A 23,419-nucleotide genomic window follows, 5' to 3' on the forward strand; every position below is an offset into this window, starting at 1 on the left:
CACCTGACAAAGTTGATATTCGACCCCAGGACTGCACAGTTTTAGAGCCCACATGAGTATGTGTTGTTAACCTTTTCCTCAGTGTCTGCAACTGACCATTGAAATTTCTGTCACTTAGAGTGGAAACCAAATGTAAGTGTCTCTGCAGTCACTTCACAGAGATCACTCTAATTTAAAGAGCAGACTCATGTATTTTTCTGTTTTGGGAGAAAGATAAATTATGTGTTTGAGGACATATTTCTTTAGTGGCTCCTTTATAAAAGCTTTTTTAAAAAAACAACAACCTTGTTTCTGAGTCCATAGACAATATTTAAAAAAATTTTTTTTTGATGTTTATTTATTTTTGAGAGATACCGAGAGACAGAGCATGAGAAGGGTAGAGAAAGAGGGAGACACAGAATCCAAAGCAGGCTCCAGGGTCTGAGCTGTCAGCACAGAGCCTGACGCAGGGCTTGAACTCATAAACTGCGAGATCGTGACCTGAGCCAAAGTCAGATGCTTAACCGACTGAGCCACCCAGGCTCCCCCATAGACAATATTTTTAATTGCCCTGCTTTTTTTTCCTGAGTTATAAAAGCCATGCTGTTAAAGTTACAAATGTTAAAAATTTTATTATTTGCTAAAATCTCTGCCTCAGAGTGTATTCTGTTGGCTTGGATTTGCACAAAAGTGTTATAAATAAAAGATTTAAATAGAAAATGTGCTTGATGTGGAAATTCAATAGTTAAGAGGCCCACAAAACTTGCCAGATGTTTGTGTGAGAAGCTGGCACTTCAGGTGGGTAAGTATTTATTGCTTCCTGTAGGGTAATATGAGCTGCTGGGGAGCCATGAAGTAAAAAAGGAGACCCTTGTCTGTACTGGGGAAGGAGCATAGTGGCACTGACTTCATAATTAGAGAAAAAACTAAATGTGAGGATACACCAACCCGCAGCTCTGCTGTTTCGAAATATCTTTTTATTCTAAGGATAATGACTTTTTTTTTCTTTTGCTTATGTTGCTATTTTTTTTTCCTAGGGAGTTCAAACTTTGTGTTTATAGGGTGACCTCAGGGGACATTTACTGGACATTTACTGGAGCTTTGGAGCATGTGAATTCCAGGCCCATTTCTGGAAGCACATATTGGCTGTTATAGATGAGGTGAACAAGTTGCTGCCCACATCCAAGTTCGGCCTGAGCCACACAGCTGCCTCAAGTCTAGTAACTTTCTGTGAGATCCAAAAGGAAATTAGTTTTGCTCCCTTCTCATTTTTCACAAAACCATCCCAACACATTCCTCAGTTTATCATATTCAAAACATTTTCTGATGGCTCTTTTCCTTGTTTGGGCTCTTTTTTTTCTCTCTTGGTCTTCCTTCCTTCCTTCCTTCCTTCCTTCCTTCCTTCCTTCCTTCTGCTTAAAAAAACATATAGGGGCATCTGGGTGACTCAGTCAGTTAAGTGTCTGTCTCACAGTTCGTGAGTTCGAGCCCTGTGTTGGGCTATGTGCTGACAGCTCAGAGCCTGGAACCTGCTTCTGATTCTGTCTCTATCTCTCTCTGCACCTCCCCTGCTCACGCTCTCTTTTGCAAAAACAAAGCAAAGACAAAGCATATATTATTTTCATCATTCTAAGTTTTCTTTCTAATTGTGCTAAAATGACAGCTACTTTTGGATTTTCCTAAGTGGTTTTGTTTCTTATTTTTTAAGAACATGCTGGGCATGTTTTAACATATGGGCACTAATTGATACTGTGCCTAGAAACTGGTTTGGCACTGTGAGAAATAGTAAAGAAGTGAAATGATCACCTGTATTAGAGTGACGAGGTGGGTATAGTCCAACAGTCAGAGGGGAAAACAAGGAACATATACAATGGACACTCGTGCTTGCAATAAGCAGGTGCTCAGAAGTGTTTGTTGGTTGACTAAGTGAGTGAAGACGATGTTCCAGGGGCCTGAAATAGAAAAAGTTTCAGGGAGGCGGTAGGATTTAAGTTGCCAAATATTCACATATCCAAATGCATTTAGATAGATAAGAGGGAAGTCCTGCCTACCACGGTAGGGGGCGGGGGGAGGGGTTGCATTTTACAAAATGAAGAGGTGAGCAGAGGCTTGATTCCTAAGGCAACAAGTGAGAAAATCTGAGTCAACTAGAGTGTCATCTTGGGGAGAAATGAAGAATGATTCCATGAGATCCATACATTCCTCTTCTGTCCCTATAAATCCCCTTGTCCCTTGTTAGTCATTGTTGTCCCCTGTCTCTTGGCTCCTCTGGGCTGTGGGAAACTCCCTGTTGGGCTTCAACTATCCTGTGTGTGGCAGGGTGAGAGACACACTTGTTTAGAAAAGTAACACTATAAAAGTAGAAGAGGTGTCTTGGGTCCTATAGTGAGTGTGTGTGTGTGTGCGTGTGTGTGTGTGTGCGTGTGCGCGTGCTGATGAAAAGAAGAAGTGTTGAATTCCTAAACTCTCTGCCCCGCCCGCCACCCCTCCCCCCCCCATATTGGACAGCTTGTGTCAGCATTTCCTTGGCGTGAATTTCGTCCTTGCAGAGTCTTGCATTGTATTTCAAAATTATGCAAAGAGGTTTTTAGCAGCATAACAGGAATGCTTAGTTATCCCTTTATTGGGGAGTAAATTAGATGGTTATAAAGTTAAATAAAACCCAGAAAGTTCCTACTGCGTTTTCTTAAAATCCTTTGTCAAAACAAATAGCCTTGAAATGAACATAAAAATTTAAATGGCATTGAGTCTAATGAAACAACATGAGCCTAATGAAGTTGGAGTGCTGTGTGAGTACTGGGAAAGCAGGCCTGCTTTTATCTTATTGGAATGTTTACGTCCTTGCCTGTCTCCTAATCACACAGTGGTAACGTCATCCTGAGAAAATGCTTTCAGAAAGATTGCAAGTAAAAAACAAGAATGATACAGCCTCGGGTTAACAATGCAGAATCCCCCAAGAAGTCAGACTAAATCAATTGTTTAGGATAGAGGGCACTGGGCTGGAAGATTGCCCCGATCTTACTTTTGGGTATGTGAATATGTGTGTCATTGATAAAGGGTCTCACGACTGTAACTGGGACAACACCTCCAACTCCATCTGTTGGAAATCAAAGTCTTTATCGTGTTCTCCATAATCAGCGTTCTCTCCACTGTTACCTTTGGTTCCTTCCTCTCTCTTTCCATATCCCTAAGTTGCTAAATTTTATCAGTTCCTCTCTCAGTGCCTCCAAAATCTCTGTCATCCATTCCACGGCTACAGCCACCAGTTCTGTTCATTTTCTTGACCTTCATCCCTCATCTCTGTGACTGTAGGCTCACCAACCTCCACCTCATCCTGCCCCAAGTGGTCAATTAATCATCCTAAATCCAATGTCACTGTGTCATTCACCTGACCGCCACCCACAGAATAATCCTGATAGTCAAAGGCCACTTACCACCCAGTTCTAATCTGCTTTCCTAGCTCCATTTCTTGATATTGCCTTAGATGGACATAGGACCAGTGCAACCACTTGACTGGCCTTGCTCGTATTCCACTTGAATGTGGCTTGTTCGTTCCCTCACCATGCCTTTGTTTACTTGTTCCCACATTTAGGATGATGCTTTTCTTCCTCACTACTTATGCAATTTATTGCAAGGTAACAGCTTGTAACTTTTTTAGTCACCTCTTGGAGAATCTGTTGAAGGCCATCCTTCATCCTGGAAAAGTGCATATCCAAAGAGTTGATTGGCCCCTGAAGCTCCATTCATGTACCCCTTAAAAGAACATTGATCTTAAATGAAGAATCACTGCTTAAGGTCAAGTTGAAATCCCTAGTCCTCCATATAGCCTTTACTAAATAAGTTACTCTGGCTAATGATGAGAACTCCTCTACCCCTTCTTTTCTCACCTGAACGCCTCTGAAGTTGGTGTGTTTTCCACTGATTAAAGACCATTGTGTACTGTTTGTTTTCTTTCTATGCATATGCTTTGTTTCCCCACATAAACTAAAGCTCCTTGAAGGTATGGCCCTGCCAAATACCTCTTAGAATTGTATAGAACTCAGTGTATATTGTTTTGATTGGTCAAAGAATACAATCAGGCACATATAGGAGTCAAAAAGACAGTTTTGGGGTGCCTGGGTGACTCAGTCCATTAAGTGTCTGACTCTTGATTTTATCAAGGTCATGATCCCATGGTTTGTGAGTTTGAGCCCTGCATTGGGCTGTCATTGCAGAACTTGCTGGGGATTCTCTCTCTCCCTCTGTCTCTGCCCCTCCCCTGCTCATTCTCTCTCTTTCGTTCTCAAAAATAAATAAACACTCTTGGGGTACCTGGGTGGCTCAGTCGGTTGAATGTCCTACTCTTGGTTTCAGCTCAGGTCATGATCTCACAGTTTGTGAATTCAGGCCCCCTGTGGGACTCTGTGCCAACACTGTGGAGCCTGCATGGGATTCTCTGCCTCCCTCTCTCTCTGCCTCTTCCCTGCTTGTGTGCGCCCTGTCTCTCAAACTCTCAAAAACAAACAAACAAACAAACAAACAAACATTAAAATAAATAAAGGAGCATAAAAAAAGGGCAGTTTTTTTCTTCTTCTACTCTTGTTGTTGTCTCATGTTCTGGAGAGACTTCTGAGGTCCAGTGAGTCAACCTGATCACTCTGGTTGGCCTCCTGATCTGTGAGTAAGTTACTGGAATGATTTTCAGAATGGCCACTGCCTCTGAAATTCCTGATCTAGAAGGAGGGAAAAAAGTAGCCATGTTTCATGTTTAAGTGCATTTTGGGATGAATAAGGAATTGGCATTTAGTGCAAGATCTTGACAAATTGTAAAGATGATGAGTGCATCCTGGGTGTACTCTGGTTTACTTTCTAGGTTCCTTCCTCCTTGACATTATGTACCTCAGGTGTCCCTCTCCTAACCTCAATCTGTACACAGGAAATGCTGTACTATGAATTATTTAGACCTCTGTCTGAATGGCAGCCTCTTTATTCTTTATTCCAGAATTATTTATAGTTAAAGTCTTATTTTTAATTATGGCATGAAAGGGGCTCCTGAGTGGCTCGGTCAGTTAAGCGTGCTACTTCTGCTCAGGTCATGATCTCATGGTTCATGGGTTCAAGCCCTGCATCGGGCTCTGTGCTGACAGCTCAGAGCCTGGAGCCTGCTTCAGATTCTCTGTCTCCCTCGCTCTCTGCCCCTCCCCAAATCACGCTCTGTCTCTCAAAAATAAATAAACATTGAAAAAAATTTTAATTATGGCATGATAAACTTGTTTTTTTAGTAAAGGTAGTCCATACATCTGATAATATGAAAGGAATTTTAGGGGGCAATGGCTCAAACCTAAAATAACATCATGTAATTTAACATCTATACCATCCTTTTCACTCCCCTAACACACACACACACACACACACACACACACACACACACCCATGGCTGGAAGTGGCTTCTGTATAATGGATATATACAGTCTTAATAGCACTAATCATTAATTGAGGAAGCCTTCATTTTCCAAGTTCCCAAAATAATCTGAGCCACAAAGGCTTTACCACTTAGTATGTTCTCCAGTAGAGAAGGAATATGGGATGGTAGGGAAGAGGTAACAAGAAGTCGAATGAGCAATATGTTATAGGTTCAAGATTAAGAGTTGGTCTAGGACTAACAGGTGTAGAAGTGTTTGAGTTACAAACCCCAATAGCAGTAAAAGCTATCTATCTATTACGGGCAGCTAAGAGCAGTGCCTCTCAAACTAGTCTAGGTGACAGAGCCCCTGGACAAACTGGTGCTCTTTACTTATATCATACTCTTTATGGAACACCATAAAATGTTGACATATTTTACCCCAGCAGGCAAACAAGGAGCAGGTTGCTGGCAGAAACCAGGCCTATATTATATGTATGCAATAAAATCGTACTATCATAAACACACTTCCACCAATACAAAATGAAGCACAGACCTCAGTGGGGAGGAGAGAGGGAAGATGACTTTTCTGGCTTACTGACACTCAGAGAGAGTGTCTGTAGACAGCAGGCATGCCTACAACCCTCCCAGAGTGGTGACCCTGGGTAGAAAGGCTGATGGTAAAGTCAGTGACCATGCCAACTGAGGAATAAGGACCCTTTCTTGATTTTTGTAAAACTCCATAAGCCTCTCAGTTTTGATTCAACCAAGGAAAGGAGGGGGTGCTTCTAAAGAACTGCAGTTAGATTTTCTGCTCAGCAGGAGAATCTGATCAAGATTTAATTTGGTATAGAACCATTAAAAATTGATGTTTCTTGTACTCAATTGCCATGGAGTAATTCATATCATTATATATAGGTTTTGGTTCTTATTTCACTGTTGGGACTACTCATTCTCAACAATGCCTTCATCAAGCCTTGAGTTTAAGAATTCCTTCCATCACTGTGTTGGAATCTGGCTTAAGTGTATACCCTATTGTTAAGCTTCTGGTGACCACATAAACCACCCTCTGTCTGGGTGTGCTAACTAGCTCATAGGAATAGGCCCCAGAGGCTAGAAAATGATGAAGAAACACTTATGTCAGTTTTTTCTATGAATTGAAGGAAGGCCATCACAGATCAAATTCAGGTGAGGAATACCTGGACTTGACTCCTGACACCAAGGTCGAGACCTACAAAGGTAGAGCAGTACTTCTCAAACTTTAGTGTGCATGTGAATCACCACCCCCGCCCCCGCCCGAGAACTTGTTAAAATGCTAACTCTGACTCAGTAGGTCTGGGATGGTGCCTGAGAACCTGCATTTCCCAGGTGAAGAGGTGCTGTGGGTTCATAGACCATACTGTGAGTAGAATTTGTCTTAATTTCTGTTCCATCTCTTCCTCAAACTTGCTCTTTGGAAGTTATTTAGGCTTTAAAAGTTATTTAGCTTGTCTAGATCTTAGCTTCCTTAACTGTAAAAGAAGGGAATTGGTTTTAACATTTTTGAGATGGACATTTTTTATGGTTTCTGCCCATCATGCATTGCCCCTATCAGAAGTTTGATTTCCTTCTGGCGAATTTACTTTTTGTCTTTGTATGCGGTTGTGTAGGTAAGTCCCAAGACTTGCTGTCCCATTATGACATCCAGTAGAGACCCTCCAGGCTCAGTTCCCTGACCTTCCTCTTATAGTCCAGGCATAGCAAAAGTCATGATGAGACTCAAAACCAGTAGACTTGACCTACTGGTTTCTCTCTCTCCTAGGACTTTGAGTCTTGTAGCATGAAGCTAGGGGAGAAGAACCATTGAAATTCATCATTCAAGCTGTGGGGGAAGCACTCAACTGGCAGCAAAACCTTTTGGGGCCTCCTTATACCTGTCTGTTCCAAGCTTTGTTCTCTAGTCTTCCCTTCAATCTTGTGAGCAGTCCCATAGTGTCCTAGAATATTCTCTTTTTATTTAAGTTACCCCAAATCAATGTCTCTTGCTTGCAAGCAGAGACTAATCTAGTTCTCCAAGTTCCTTCTGACTAGAGACTTGTAGGATTCAAGTCCTCAATGGCTTGTTGACTTATTGATAACTATTCACTATAAGTAAAGGGAAATGCACAAGAATACTTTTCCGAAGGAAGGCTTGGGCATGGGGTTGGGTGTAGGTTCCTGGTGCTGGTGAGGGACTTACATTATTTTCCAGCTAACTGAGCTGTGGCTTGTACTTCAAAGAAAGCAGCAAGGCTCTTAATGAGACAGGCCTCTTGAACCTATTTATAGTTAGAAATGCCAGGAAGCTTTTGTACTTTGCTTCCTTTGACCCTACCCATCAGTGCATGGAGTTTTCTGAAGGGCTCTAGAATTGCCTGTCCAAAATTGAGAATAGAAGCTAAAAGCAGTTAGAAAAGATTCTGGTGAGTAAGAACATTGCTAAGCAGTAACAGAGCTTATAGCTCAGTTGCCTTGAATTGCAGTTTGAGGAATGAAGACACCAGACACCTTGCCCTCATTACCAAGATTGTAATAAGGATTGGAAATGCCATATACATATGTCCCTGCTTCCTAACTTGTGCCAGAATGGCCAGCGGCTCATTAGTCAACTTAAGTCACTCTCTTCCTGGTCTAGGGTTTCGGCTACTATGACCATTTCTTGTTGTCTGTCAGAGCATACTAGGAATGAACTTGCAGTCCAGCATTTCACTCCTTACCTTTCTTATCCTCATCCTACATTCGGCTTTTTAGGGGCCAGTAAATAATACTCTTCTATTCTCACCCAGTTCTGAGGAGTCAGAAAGATGAATATCACATGCCAGCTTTATTGCTAAAGCCCTATCGAAGGTATACAGCTTAGACTACTGCCCGGTAGGCTTTCCAAAGCTTCATTTCTGGTCCCCATCTGGCTTCAGGCCCCTGCTAACAAGGGGCAGCACCTGCTGTGCTTAAGCTTCCTCTTGGAGGAGATCAGAATGTGTGTGTAGGCTGCAGAGACAAAGGGGAACATAGTCAATGTATACTGAGCTGAATTATGTTATGGTTTTCTGTTCTATACTTTTCATTGGCAAATAAATAATTCCTTTTCCTCCCTTTCAATCATATTTTCAATATTAAATTGACCTGTTTACTTCCTAGACAGTTTCTTCCTACTTCTGTTTAGCCTCAATCTTCCTTGCTGTTCCTCCATATTTAGGGTCCCAAGGGCACAAAAACAAGTATCTACCCTGAATGTAATGTTAACTAGAATTATTGACTACAGTGAAACATGGCCCACCTGAAAACTGAGATTGCATCAGCCATTTACTTTGTGTAATAGGACATTCTGCACTTGCTGAGGAAGGACCCTGGTTGTGCCCCACTGATGCTCCTTTGGCATGGAGGCAGCAGGGAAAGGGTATAGTCCTTCTCAGGCTTTTTAGTTTTCATAAGAGAATGTCTCTTATGAAAAAGACATAAGAAGAGAATTCTTCCCCTTGGTAGACTGTTAAAGGGTATAGGGGATGTAGTATATGACACAGTAGTCCAGGTTCCTGCCAGAGACAATACCTCGGACTCTGTTATTCAGTTCTTAGTGAAAGCTCAATTCCAAGACATAAAACTCTAAGAGGATTGTTGGAAGCCTGTCAATTCCTCCAGCAGGCCAAAGTTTATCCCCCAAATCAAGCCAGATCATCAAAGAACCATGTACTTGGAACACATTGTTTTGATCTCTTGTAAACTACTTTTACTGAACTGGACTTTGGGGAGAATCAATGATGCATAAGAGGAAGCGTGAAAGCTGCCTGTTGTACTTCTTGAAGGAGCATCAGTGAAGCTGTTGTCAACTATATTATATCACTGCCCTTTGTGAGGACCCATAGGAGAAATTTTTTTTCCAGATATAAATACTAAGTAAATCTATCTTTCTCTTAAACAAAATGACTTTGAAGAATTTTATGTTCATTGTAGTTTTTGTAATTGATAATGTTTCCCTTTTAGGTTTGGCTGCCATGACACTTAGAAGTGAAGTTGGGATGTGTAATCTTTGTATATGACATTCTGACATACCTTTTTTGGGTATATTTAATTTGCTTATAGTTTCAAATACTATTCTACCCTTGTTTTCTTCTTTGCTCTGATCTTTATCTACTTTCTTTTCTTTTTAAAAATTTTTTAATTTAATTTTTTTAAATTTACATCCAAATTAGTTAGCATATAGTGCAACAATGATTTCAGGAGTAGATTCCTTAGTGCCTCTTACCCATTTAGCCCATCCCCCCTCCCACACCCCTTCCAGTAACCCTAAGTTTGTTCCCCATATTTATGAATCTCTTCTGTTTTGTCTTCCTCCCTGTTTTTATATTATTTTTGTTTCCCTTCTCTTATGTTCATCTGTTTTGTCTCTTAAAGTCCTCATATGAGTGAAGTCATATGGTATTTGTCTTTCTCTGACTGACTAATTTCACTTAGCATAATACCCTCTAGTTCCATCCACGCAGTTGCAAATGGCAAGATTTCATTCTTTTTGATTGCCGAGCAATACTCCATTGTATATATATACCACATCTTCTTTATCCATTCATCCATTGATGGACATTTGGGCTCTCTCCATACTTCGGCTATTGTCAATAGTGCTGCTATAAACATTGGGATGCATGTGTCCCTTCGAAACAGCACACCTGTATCCCTTGGATAAATACCTAGTAGTGCAATTGCTGGGTCATAGGGTAGTTCTGTTTTTAGTTTTTTGAGGAACCTCCATACTGTTTTCCAGAGTGGCTGCACCAGCTTGCATTCCCATTTATCTACTTTCTTTACCAAGTTGTCTTATATTTTGTATGCTACTTCAAACTCAGTAAGGATGAGTTAGAGTATCGGTAAATTCATGAATTAAAAACGAATATACAGAGTTATATTTCCTTTACAGAGGAGAATATTCTTACCACTTGTCCACACAGTAATTTCTTGCCTTGTTATCTAGGGTCCATTTCTGCCCACAACTCTCATTCTTCTGACTTGGCCTGCTTTGAAGCTTATTTGGCTCACTCAAGGATTAGAACTACTTCTGATGCTTTTACTACATTTGAGAAGAATATTAGTTATTTGGTCAGGTGATTCTCTTTTGTTTGTGAACTGTGAGGAATAGTTGGTATGAAGCTGGGGTGGGGATGCATGTAATGAAGGAAGCTCAGGCTAGTCACCAGCCTTACATCAGAGGTAACAGGATGATGGGAAGCTACATGCCCATGCAAAATATCTTTCAATTCAACATGGATCAAAGCATTTGTTTGATAAAAATTTTACTATGCCTTGAATGGGCATTTATTGTCAAGGTAGTAGAAAGTCATTGCTAAGAAAAGTAGGGTATGTCAGCATAATGTGTTAAGTTACAAAAATCATTTTGAACTCATGACCCCCCTCACAAAGAAATATTTTTTCCAGTTCTGTTATTTCCCAAAGTGGCCCAGCAGCAGAAGCAGCCCTTTTGTATACTCTTGGCTTTCTAAGTATTGGCCCTTAGCAGGAGCCCAAGCTTCCTATAGGGGAAGTGATTACATTTCTCAGTATAGGAAAACTTGAGAATATTCGATGGTTGCTGGGAAAAAAAAGTACTTTCAAAGATGTCAGGTGGCAGGGAAAAGACAAAGAAACCAGGTTATAGAACCACATTGTAACAATTTGAACATTAAGAAATCAGGGGCATGTTACTATATGCTGTTTTTGTTTGTTTGTTTGTTTCTTATATTAAGTATATATCTGTTCTTATAGCATCTTAGAAGTGTTTTTAAAAATGCATTTTCAGGGGCACCTGGATGGCTCAGTTGGTTAAATGTCCGACTTCAGTTCATATCATGATCTCATAGTTAATGAGTTCGAGCCCTGTGTTGGGCTCTGTGCTGATAGCTGGGAGCCTGGAGCAGGCTTCAGATTGTGTGTCTCCCTCTCTCTCTCTGTCTTTCCTCTGCTGACACTCTGTCTCTCTCAGAAAATAAATAAACATTAAAAATAAAAAAAAATTCATTTTCAAAGTCCAGAGAAAAATAGTAGAAACTACTAAAAACAGGAATAATTGGACAATATTCACTGTCTCATACAAAAATGGCATAGAGGTCCAAGATTTAATTGGCACAATGGTAACACACGGTAACTAAGTTGAGAGAGGAGTTAACAGTGTGTAAGCAAGATTTTCAATGTCCAGATGTCCTAAGGAGGAGAGGTAATTGCACAGACCCAATCTTTCATCTCCTAAGAAACAGAACCCTTAGATGGCCTTACTAATCATAATAAAATAGTAATTAGGAATATAAGCTTTTCTAATAATGCTAACCAGCCAGGTCACTATAGTGTAATGAGAGGACAAAGGTTCATGCTGACCAAGTGAAACTCAAATATCTCAATACATTATTTCAAGGGGAGATACCAAAACCTGTGTGAAAAGTGTGATCTTAGAGTTTTAGTGACATAATAAAGGAAGGTGAATTCCTAAAATAGCTTAACCAGATTCCATGTCAGACAGGAAACAGAAAGCAAACAAAGCACAAGCACATCAACCACCCCCCCCCCCATCCTAACACACAAGTACCCAAAATATCAATAATGCAGGACTTGCAAATGTAACTGACTAGTCTGAGATTTTTTTTTTGAGAGAGAGAGAATAGATTTGGTATCATTACTTACTGCAAGGCTAAGAAGATATAGAATTTAAATTAATGTATTAGCACTAAAAGTAGTTTAAGTTTAATAACAAGTTCTGTAACACTGGTGCTATTTTGTCAGGGTTTTGCCCACTTCTCAAATGTTTAAAACATTTATGAGAATATGACATTTTAGATTTGTGATTGTAATTCAATGTCGAGGAGAGTTTGAGCAAAAAAAGTGTGTATTCAATATTTGAATGTTTAGGAAAATCTGATTTGTTAAGTTATAGGCATTTATTATTTGTGTATCTAAATTGTATATTTTGAGAATCATTGATTCCTTCATATTTGAAAGAATGTTAATTATTTTATAGATTTATAAAAGGTATATATATTGTACCTGAAACAACAGTTGAAGTGGAGTTTCATGTCCATGAACAAAAACCATGAAAAAAAAAAACTCTTCTTGTGATGATGCTATCTGGTTTGAAAGTTACTGCTCTCAAGTTTCTCTCAAATTTATTAGGGGTCATAAGAGTAATTTGCAAGTAGTTATGTAGAGTCTAGCTGTGGTGATAAAACACAGAATTTGAGGCTCAAGGCAGGTATGATCGACACTGATAGGAGGCAAATTTGTGCAGGGTGCTCTTTTAGGCAATTGGACCTATGGTTATAGAAACTTGAATTTGTGTAGATACCTCAAAATCCAACTCTGGGAGTTGGTTGAGAGCATTAAGTGAGGACACTGACATTAGAGAGATTTTGAGGCTTGACCAAATCTCCAGATTCTTGATGGGCAGAAATGAAGCTTGAGTTCAGGTTTTCCTGTCTGAGAGTCCAGAGCTCTGTTCACTCTGTGAGCCCTGCTTGAATCTGTGCCAGGGGACATGGGCCCATATATGATATATGCATAGTAGGTGGCCAATAAACAATATTAGCAATAATAAAAATAGAAATAACAGCAGCAACAATATATTCACTCACGAGAAGCTTATCGTTATGTTTGGCAGATGAAACGGGCTTATCAAGAAGAATCAAATCATTGTGAAAACAAATTTCTAATGTATACAAGGAAGAAGGTAGAAGAGAGCATTCCTGCTCTTTCAAATTACTCAAAACAGACAATCTAACCAAAAAATTGGCAAAAATAGAAGCAGACAATTCACAGAAAAGATATCCAGATGGACAGTAAACCTATGAAAAGATATGCAGTCTTACTAGTAATTGTGGGAACAAAAATGAAATACAATGTTGTTTCTCATTTATCAGATAAAAATTTAAAAAAATTATGATATTCATTGTGGGTGAAGATGAGAAGAACTAAACCTTGTAATCTGGGTTGGAATGGGCTATGGTAAAGACTTTTAGAGGGTTGATTTCTTAATATTATTCAAAATTTAAATTGTGTTCATGGTTGACCCAGAATTGGAATTCTAGTAATTTGAAAGAAATCCTGTTCATGACTATAAAGATGTAGATAGCAGGGTGTTTAATGACATATTATTTTATGCTACTGACAAATTGACATTACACACAGATTTCTTAAAAATGAGATTAAATGGAATATGGTGCATCTACACTGTGGGATACCATGTGGCAATTAAAAATTAAAAGTTAAAAATATCTTCAAGGATAAGATATCTTATCCAAATGGGCAGATCACTGAGGCATTTTGTTAAGTGACAAAATGCATGAAAAATCTGTCTAATCATCCCATCAGTGCAAAAAACCAAATGTGTATATGTTTATATATGATTATAAATGCGTAAATAAATAACCTGAAGGAAACCCTTAATTGTCATCAGTCATTACCTTTGGAAAGAAGAATGTGTTTGGAAATAGGGAGGTGGATAAGGGACTATGTTCCACGTTGCACTATATATCTATATCTATACTTATAACTGTATCTGTATCTGTGTACTCATTGATGTCTATGTTGATGTGATATAAGAGTCTGTATTGAGTTCATATAGTATTAATCCCATAAAAATTATCTGTTATTTTTAATAAACAATATTTAAGGCCCTGGCACTCCAGCCTAGTCCTGGTTCCACTCTACGAAAATAATCACTCATTGTATAATGAAAGGAATGGCATGAAAAGACTTGAAAGGAACAAATGGCCACTTCTTGGCCCTGGTCCCTTTCCTCCTTGCCCATCTTTCCAATAGAACATGTGGAGGTAGAGAGCATCCTGCTGCACTTATGTGTGCTTATCGAACCTTTTCCTGACTTCTAGGGTGAAAATACACCTGAGATTGTAACTCTTTAAAGTAGACGATGCCAATTTGAAATGTTTTCTCCAATGTCTAGTGTTCTCTGCTTGGCTGACAACCCCAGCACTGCCCAGTGTGCTTGCTTGCTCTTTCCAGGTGGAATAACAGATGTCTTAGGCTCTGCTTTGTACTTGCTTAGTGGAACCACACAGGAGACCTGGCCTCATGCTGGGGACAGAACTGCAGAACATGAACTCAAAGCCTGTACTTTGTTTATCAAATGGAACAGTTCTGCCAACAGAATCTGTTGGGGATGTTGGCCTTACTTCCCAGGAAAAAAGATGAATAGTTTGCTTTGAGCACTCGTGGCAGTCTCTGTTGGCTCATGGTAATAGGAGGTGGCGCTGCCATAGCACCTGTATCTCTTGGGATGCAAATCACAACTCCTACACGGGAAGGCTGTTCAATGGAGGATCCAGAAAGGCACCAGCCACGAAGTACTTGGGACTGTCACCTAGTTTTTCCATTGATTATTCATTTGTCCAGCAAACATTAGCTTTCTCACTCTGTTCTACCTGTACAATTCATCACCAGACACATATCAAAGCCTACCATTTCTGTGATTTTCTCACACTGCCCTCTCCCTGGCCTGCTTTGACTTGTTGTCCTGGCTTTCTTTCATTTTCCCTGGCTCTCTGTTCCCTTGGGCCTGCACCTTTGTTCCAGATAGTGATTGTTCTAGGACTTACTTGCTTTGAGAGACTGCCTAGACATAATTAGCCTGCCCTGACCCACAGTTCTTCCTGGATTGTGATTTGCTTTTGGTTTTCTGGCTTTGTCTTGGCCCTAGAAATGAAATGGGCTTGGCTAACCTTTTAGAATTTTCTAGGCAGTGGAGGGGACCAGATAACACCATGGCCAAGCACATTGTGCTAGGAACCGGGTTGTAGGTGGGAAGAGCTAGGGCTATGAAGATCCACTCATTCCTTCATGAGAAAGAAAAATTAAAAAAACATATGGGCTATCAGATGTTGAGAACCTCTTTAAAGAAAGCATACTGAAGGAGAATAAAAGGTATTGGGGTAAGAGTAGGGATAGCAATTTAATAGGGAGTTCAGAGAAGGCCTTGCTCACCAGTGAATTGCTTGGGAGGGAGACTCTAGACAAAAGAAAGAGCCAGGACAAAGGCTATGAGGCAAGAGCTTGCCTGGAATGTTGGAGAAAAGCAGGAAGGACCGGGGGGGGGGGGGGGGGATGAGAGGGGAAGAGAGAGTAGAGGTCCATAAATTCAGCTCTGTAACACATCCAGAGTATGTAGCACTGTGTGGTCCTTTGTGAGGGCTTCGGCTCTCACTGCCTGTCAGCTGAGGAGATAGTCACTACTATCACTAGTGGGGAAGTCTCATGCATAGAGGTGGACACCCACTCAGCATGCTGCATGTGGACCGTCTCATTTGGAGGTGATGGCAAGACTGACAGGTAATAGCCAACTCTGCCTGAGGGAGTTGGGGAACAGCTGAGTCTGCAAGTGTGAGAGATTTTCCAGAAAGAGGGACTAGCATGGGTCAGGGCTACTGTGTGTGTGACATCATGACATCTTCAGAGAAAGGAGAACAATTTGCTTTGGCTGCAGATGATAGTGCAAGAGCAGAGAGGCAGGAAGGAGCTGAGAGGAAACTGATGATGGCGGGGGGGGGGGGGGATACCAGCCCAGAAGAGCCTTATGTGATGCAGTAATGTGGTTGGATAGTCATGGAAAGTCATGGCAGGTTTTCAAATAGGGACATGTGACTTTCACTGTGAAGATGAAAATAATTTTTACTCTAATGCCTCAGTTTCCATGTGATCTAATAATGAGAATTCTCAGGATTTAGAGAAAGTGAAGTGAAGTGGGCTTTGTTTACCTCACCAGTCTCTGAGGAGGAATAAATGAGATAACATATATGAAAAAGCACAGTCTTCAGAGTGTCCATTATTGCCTTTGACCCAAGAATGGGATGGATGGATTTGGCAAAAGGAGTGGGCAGCATACTCAAGTGGAAGGATGCATGGCTTCAGAGTTGGACCTCGGTTGGAATCTTAGCTTCACCATACACTGGCCATGTAACCTTGTACTAGGTGCTGGACCTCTCAGAGTCTCAGTTTTCCCAACAGCACAATTGGTTAATTTTTACTTCTCAGGATTGATGTGTAGACAAGGTATATGAAATGTGTAGCCCTGTGAATTATTCAGAGGAGAAGCCCAATAGCTGACAGCTGTTATTTTTTGAGAGTTATCATGGTGGACACATGATCAGATGGATACTTATGACAGTCCTACTGTGAGCAAGTTAGTATGCCTAGTGCTGTTAAGGCATTGCTGCCGATGCTGGTAGGATGCACCATTTGAATCTGAGCTGCTTTTTAATAGGGAGGATGGGTTTGTGCCAATCTTTTACCTTTCTTGGATCAGTTTGTGCTCATGGCATGCTGTACATCTGTGGTTAGGGGCATGATCAGGACACGTGAATAAGTGTGGCTAATGGGCCCCCAGGAGCATCAGGTTCATGGCCGACATGATATATACTCTAGGCTCTGTCCAACTAAGCTAACTGGCTGCAGCCTGGCTTACAGTCATTGATTCAGATAGGCCAAAGAGAAAAGGAGGCTGAAACATGGATTCATATAACTAGCTCATAATTTTGTGCTACTAAGGGAGAAAAGTCTTATTTTATATGAATTTAGCAGAACAATTGTCCACGTTGATTGAATTCTTCAAATAACTTCTCATCTCCATGCTCTGTTTTGTTTCAGAGCACACAGCTTCCCATTTAAAAGAGAGAAAAGAGAAAAAAAAATTACTGTCCAGCTGCAATTTCTCATTTGGCAGGCGCCCAGCCATTTTCTCAGGATTTGACAGAATGTGATCTCTCATTTAACTCACTTCCTAATACTGCCCCTGAGCAAGACTGAATTGAATCATACCCCGGTGCAATCATTATCTTGGCTGAAGATTCACACCTACAGTTCTTCCTACAGATTGTTCAGTGCAACCCACAGTGGACTCTGAGAAAAACAATCAGAAAACAATGCACTTGCCAAGCTGAAGCCAGGCTCACTGCTGTGTCCAATTGGGCTGCCTTGCTCCTGCCTTTTAACGATTTTAACAATTCTCCACAGTCATTAGTCATTCATTCATTCAATAAATAATTAAGCACCTAGCATGGAGCAAATGCAAATAGTATAATCTATGATCTCTTCCCTCAGGGAACTTACAATTTAGTGGAGAAGGAAGATGTACACAAATAACTAGCCTCTAACATAGGAGCATATAAGTGGATGATGAATAGTAGGGTTTGAGAGCAGGGGAAGATAACTTTTGCCAGGAATGATTTCATGGAGTGAATAGAAAAGTTTGGGTGGTGAGTTGAAGGAATGGGGTACACAGAGATAGAAATGGGGGGGGGGGTAGGTGAGTACCTCAAGTTGAATGGTGGGAGAAATAAGAATGGTGTGCTCTGTAATTACTTTTTGGATTGAATTGAAATAAATAGCCTTTGGAGTAATGCAATAGTAATCCAACAGCTTGAAATTTTTAAAGAGGCTGCATAGAGGGAGGCCAGTTAGGAATCTGGTGCAATAATCCAGATGAGAGAGAAGGGGATAAGGTGATAGTGACAAAGATAGTGAGAAAGGGTGGGATTCTAGATATATTTTAGATTTTCTGATCTCAGTCTCCATATGTGCTTCCTCTTAGAGGACTCCTGTTCTTCAGTTTTGAAAAAAGATGCTTCTGAAGAAGTAGTTCTCAGTGTGTGATCAGAATGTTCCCCCTCACCTCAGCCATGGCACAATGCCTTTTGAAGTATGACTCTGCTCCATTTGCAGGTGTGATACATAGGGTCATAGACCCACAGAACAAGAGAAGTGGGGCCTGATGATCCTCTAGTCCAATCCCTCACCTTACAGATGTGAAAACCAAGGCTCAGGGAGAGGTGAACTGATTTGCCCACGTCCTGAGAGGTAGTCAGGAGTGGGACGAAAGTTGGGTGTCCTGACTCTGAGTCCATTGGTCTTCCTAGCTCACTACTTGATCAGCCTAGATCAGCCAATGTGTGGCAGAAGTGGCAGAAGAACTGGTGACACTGTCCCCATCTTTGAAGTTGCAAGTCAGGAAATCCCAGCTGGGGAACCTCCAAAGAACCCCGAAGCCACATAGAATCAGATTTAAACATTATCTCAGCAAGAGCAAAACATCAATAAGACTGTACTAGTCAAGTAAGAACCTTCTGAATCCATTCCCATTCTCTCTCCTTGATGTTCCTATGCAGAGAAGGAAAGGGTGATGAAGCCAACCATATGCCCTTTCTCTAAGGCAGGAGGCCTGCCTACCATAGGTTTCTAACAGGTGAAGAAATGGAAGGGAATCTTAACTATGGATGAAGATAGTCATGGATTAATATATTAGAGTGTAAATTCCACTTTATCAATTAAGATTTTATTTTACCACTTCAAGTGATCAAGTTACATCTTGTTTTCTAAGAGTGATGAAAAAAATCAGAGGGCCCATCATTATGGGTTTTCAGTGTGGAAGGGGAAAAACTTCCTATGATAAACTTCTCAGGAGCAGTGGGAAATAAAGAATAAAGGTGATTCATTTATCAGATGGTACTTATTCAAGGTGATATCAGTGGTTCCAAGCACCATGATATGCTTGGATGGGAATAAGGACTGGATGCTAAGGAAGCCCATTGGAGGGGTGGCAGAACCAGACCTACTGGAAAAGACATCAAAGGTGGGACCTAAGGGAGGGAGCAGTCTATGAGGTGGAGAAGGAGTATTTCAGGTAGATAGAGCAGTGAACAAGCTGGGAAAGAAAACGAAATACTTAAAACTGAAAAGTGACTGGAACACAAGAAATGTGGTGGTACAGAAGCCAGGTCAGGAATTCAGATGGTGGTAAATGTGTTGAGAAATTTGGATCAACCTGAAGTACTCTGGGAACCCCTGGGAGACTTTCAATTTTTTCATCATTTTATTAAAATTTTTTTTAATGTTTACTTATTTTTGATAGAGAGAGAGAGACAGAGTGTGAGGGAGAGGAGGGGCAGAGAGACAGGGAAACACACAATCTGAAGCAGGCTCCAGGCTCTGAGCTGTCAGCACAGAGCCCAATGCAGGACTTGAACTCATAAGCTGTGAGATAATGACCTGAGCTGAAGTCAGACACTTAACTGACTGAGCCACCTGGGTGTTCCAGGAGATTTTTTAGACAGAGGAGTGACATGATCTGATATGTGTTTTAGAAAAATCACTCTGTCCTATATGATCCAGCTTTAGGATCTTGCCCTGATTTTCTAAGACTTAGTGTATGGAACTTTCCCCCTCAGTCTTTGAACTTTAGCAACATAGTTCTACTTTCGGGTTGGCAAACACACTGAGCTCTTTCCAACTTCAAGGCTTTTTCACATATCCTTCCCTCTTCCTGGTACACTTTTTCTCCATCTCATGGCATTTACACATTTTTTGGTTCTACTTTAAATGCCATTTCCTTAGAAAGACTTTTTCTGTCCACTCCATCTATATTACTTTTCTATTGGTGCCATAACAAATCACCACAAAATTAGAAGTTTAAACAATGCAGATTTATTATCTTACAGTCCTCAAGGTCAGGGTTTGGCAGGGCTGAGTTTCTTCTGGAGAATGCATTTGTTTTCCTTCTTCAACTTCTATAGGCCACCTAAGTTTCCTTGGCTCATGACCCCTTCCTCCATCTTTAAGACCAGAAGCAGTGGGTCAAGTCCTTCTCATGCTGCCATTCTTTGGTTATCCTAATTCTCTCTTCCACCTTTAAAGACTCTTGTAATTATGTTAGGATAATCTCCACATTTTAAGGTCAGCTGATTAGCAATATTAATTCCATCTGTAATCTTAATTCCCTTTAGAGATGTAACTTAACACATTCATAGGGTCCAGAGATTAAGATGTAGACATTTTGGGGGAACGATAATTTTGTCTACCACACTATTTAAAGTAGGTTCTCCTGATTTTCTTTTGCTTAGCTCTTGTTTGCTTTCATTCCACTAATCAAAAATTTGGAGTTACTTATTTCTTTGCTTTTTTTCTTTTCCTTTCTCTCATCAGAAAGTATTCTCTATTAGGGCAGGAACTATCTGTGTTGTTTACCTTTGTGTGCCCAACAAATAGTACTTGCTCAGTAAACACTGATTGAAAGAATTGACAAATGAATGAAAAGTTGTTGAAAGAATGGATCATGGAATTTAAGGTGAAAGGGATTAAAGTGAAAATTTAAAGAGGTGATAGACTCAACCATCAGAGGAGTAACTAAGGAAAGTAGATGGAAAGATGGGAGGCTGTGAACTGAGAGTAAGACCCTGGAGTATGATTCCACATGTGACAAACACTAGGGGCAATTTTAATATCTGAAAAAGTTATTCTTAACTATCTTTGGGGGAGGTTATGGGGTCCCTTGAAAATAACATAAAAGGGGTGCCTGGGTGGCGCAGTTGGTTAAGCGTCCGACTTCAGCCAGGTCACGATCTCGCGGTCCGTGAGTTCGAGCCCCGCGTCGGGCTCTGGGCTGATGACTCAGAGCCTGGAGCCTGTTTCCGATTCTGTGTCTCCCTCTCTCTCTGCCCCTCCCCCGTTCATGCTCTGTCTATCTCTGTCCCAAAAATAAATAAACGTTGAAAAAAAAAATTAAAAAAAAAAAAAGAAAATAACATAAAAAAGTATAGACCCTCTCTTAAGGAAAAAAATATAATTAACACACACACACACACAATTTTGCATCCATTTCAGGAGGCCTGCAGTTGTCTAAATCTTCAGTGAATGAGGAGATGATTTGGAGGTCAGAAAATGGTGGTATAAAGAGGATAGAGAGATATGGAGGTTGATGGCATGAGCCTTAAAGGATATTATCTCCCAACCAATACTCCTTTATAACACTTAAACTGATGTCAAAATTACTACCAGCAAGAGGGTTGCAAGCAAAAGACATATGGGCCACTTGGACTTGGTTATTGGGTCAAGGTGGAGCAAAAGGGAATTCGACTTCTTCCTCCTCTTTACTTTAGGATGGTAACTATAACTCATGCTATTAAATGATAAAAGAACTACTCAGATTACCAACACTGTTCTCTTGGGACTGCATGCTCTTTGAGGATGAAGCTCTGGGGGAATGGGTAAGAGAGCTGCTGTCATGGACTCATCCAAGGGAATGGTGAATGTCAGTCTGCATCCAAGGTGGTTTCTTCTGATAACTCTTCTGACAAGCTCCTATCTCACAATTCTTACCACGAAACAGGAAATTAAATCTGTAGCTTTTAGGCAATTATGATGAAAGAATCTTTGTTGTTTGTTAACTCAACAGGGATGGGAATGTTGAAAATGAAACACAAAGATTTTACGGTTGTTGGATTACCGTATTGGTGGATTTATGTCTTTTCCAGGGCTCTGGCAAGTTAGAACATTGTTTGGGAAGACATAGTATCTAGATAGCTAAGATGAGGATCCCCAAGAGGATATTGGGCATTTGGAGAATGAGGATCTCCACACTGCTCTAGAACATACACTGCCACCCTTTTCCTAGGGGAGAAAATTGGTAATTCCCATTCATTTTCTATGGCAGAGACCATTGGTTATCCTCTAATATCTTTTCTTCCTTTCTTCTAGAGAAATAGCACTCCTGATTTTTTGCAAAGCCCATGGCTCTTCAGAATAAAGATTTCATTTTCTAGCTCCCTTGTAGCTCAGTGGGATCATGTGAGTAAAATGTAGCAAATGTGACATGAGTAATTAGTGTAACTTCCAGGAGGGGATTTTCTCTTCTTCTTTCTCTTGTTTACTGGTTAGAATTGAGATATATATATTTTTTCAACGTTTTATTTTTTATTTTTGGGACAGAGAGAGACAGAGCATGAACGGGGGAGGGGCAGAGAGAGAGGGAGACACAGAATCGGAAACAGGCTCCAGGCTCTGAGCCATCACCCCAGAGCCTGACGCGGGGCTCGAACTCACGGACCGCGAGATCGTGACCTGGCTGAAGTCGGACGCTTAACCGACTGCGCCACCCAGGTGCCCCAGAATTGAGATATATTGACTTGGCTTGGACCAGATCAATCTACTAGACCATCAGGAGCCTATTAGACATGATAGAGGATGATGATATCCATCAGAGTAGCTATGGAATGCTTTAATAATCTTGGGCCACCCACCTGGGCCTTTACCTGAGGAAAGTGTACTCTTGTCTTGCTTAAGCCATTGTTATTCGAGGTTTTGTTACTCTTATCTGCCTAATTCTCATCCTTCATTATTGTTCACCCAGTGAGGGAGAAGGATTTAATGATTTTATATAGTGCTTTCTGAATTTTGGTCTCTATTTCTGGGAGTCTGGCTTCTGCTGGTTTACAGGTCTTGGTAACCAAATACAAGATTCACCAGGGGCAGGAATGGGTTCACAGAATTGGAAGTTGAGACTGCCACCAGAGCATGTTAGGCTCCTCACACTATTTGGGGACAGGAAAAGGTGGGGATAGAATTGACTGGAGTGACTCACCTTGATTATCAAAGAGAAGTCAGGTGGCTACTGCATAAAGAAAATGATTTTACTCTAAGGAAGCCTTACTATGGCATGACAAGTGGTCTATGTTAATGTGTAATTGTTGTATTCCTCTACAGGAAAGACCATTGAAGGCTCAGATCCCCTAGAAGACTCACTCCTCCTGTGATAGCACAACCTCAGCTGGTTCTGTCAGAGCTTCTTGTCAAAGGTCAGAGGAACATGATGTGGGTATTACAGGTGGCGGTGAGCCATAAACACCAGCTGTAGTTTTATGGCCAGCTGGGGGATGCCTTTCCGTGCATCTTCTTACTTACTGTAAAATCTATTTAAAAAGTTTTTCTTTAATGTTCTATCTTCCTCTCAGGTTATTTGGGATTGTTTATCACTTAATCTCTTAGTGCAGACCACAGAGATATGGTCATGATGGATTTTTCCGGGAGTTCTGGACCTAGAGAATAGTGTGTGTGCATATGTATGTGTTTGTGTCCTGGGGAACTACCAAGCAGTGGACCAAGGTAGCAGTTTATTTTTACCTGCATATTATGCTTTCCTGACCTCCTTCTCATCCCTCTTATGGTAATAACTGTTGTGTCCCTGACACTGTTCCAGGCTGGTCTTCCAAACAGTATCCCACACCCTCACTC

General features: G+C 40.8%; 1 long non-coding RNA gene across 2 annotated transcripts in view; it reads left to right on the forward strand.

Annotated features, from left to right (window-relative positions):
* Nucleotides 1-23,419, forward strand: part of LOC109498165 — a 70,422-nt gene that overhangs the window by 11,606 nt on the left and 35,397 nt on the right. For both annotated transcript variants that reach the window (XR_006595552.1, XR_002154816.3), the window contains exon 3: nt 22,892-22,983. This is a non-coding gene — a long non-coding RNA (uncharacterized LOC109498165). The remainder of the gene's footprint in view (nt 1-22,891; nt 22,984-23,419) is intronic.

Source organism: Felis catus, chromosome A3 (assembly GCF_018350175.1).
Source record: "Felis catus isolate Fca126 chromosome A3, F.catus_Fca126_mat1.0, whole genome shotgun sequence".
In the NCBI taxonomy this organism is placed as follows: domain Eukaryota; kingdom Metazoa; phylum Chordata; class Mammalia; order Carnivora; family Felidae; genus Felis; species Felis catus.